Source organism: Plasmopara halstedii, assembly GCF_900000015.1.
Source record: "Plasmopara halstedii genome assembly, contig: Scaffold_650, whole genome shotgun sequence".
NCBI classification, from domain to species: domain Eukaryota; phylum Oomycota; class Peronosporomycetes; order Peronosporales; family Peronosporaceae; genus Plasmopara; species Plasmopara halstedii.
In genome coordinates, this window is record NW_020187567.1 from 1,004,994 (window position 1) to 1,005,247 (window position 254).

Sequence of the window (254 nt, forward strand, 5' to 3'; positions counted from 1 at the left end):
AGATGCTTGAGTCAATTTCAAGTCGGCACGACTTGGTTGGAATGCACACTTTAACAGCTCGTCGAGCGGGCCTATGCCCATGGATCCCAGCTATGCTGAGGATTGGGAAGCAGAGCTCCGGGCTGCCGGACAGCGTACACACATTCAACGATGTTTTGTCCGTTGAGACACCCGTCACCTTCGGAACGGTTGCCCGCTGCGCAAGGCGCGTCAAGGTTCTTCGAACCATCGCCCCAATGCCTACCAGTCTGGTT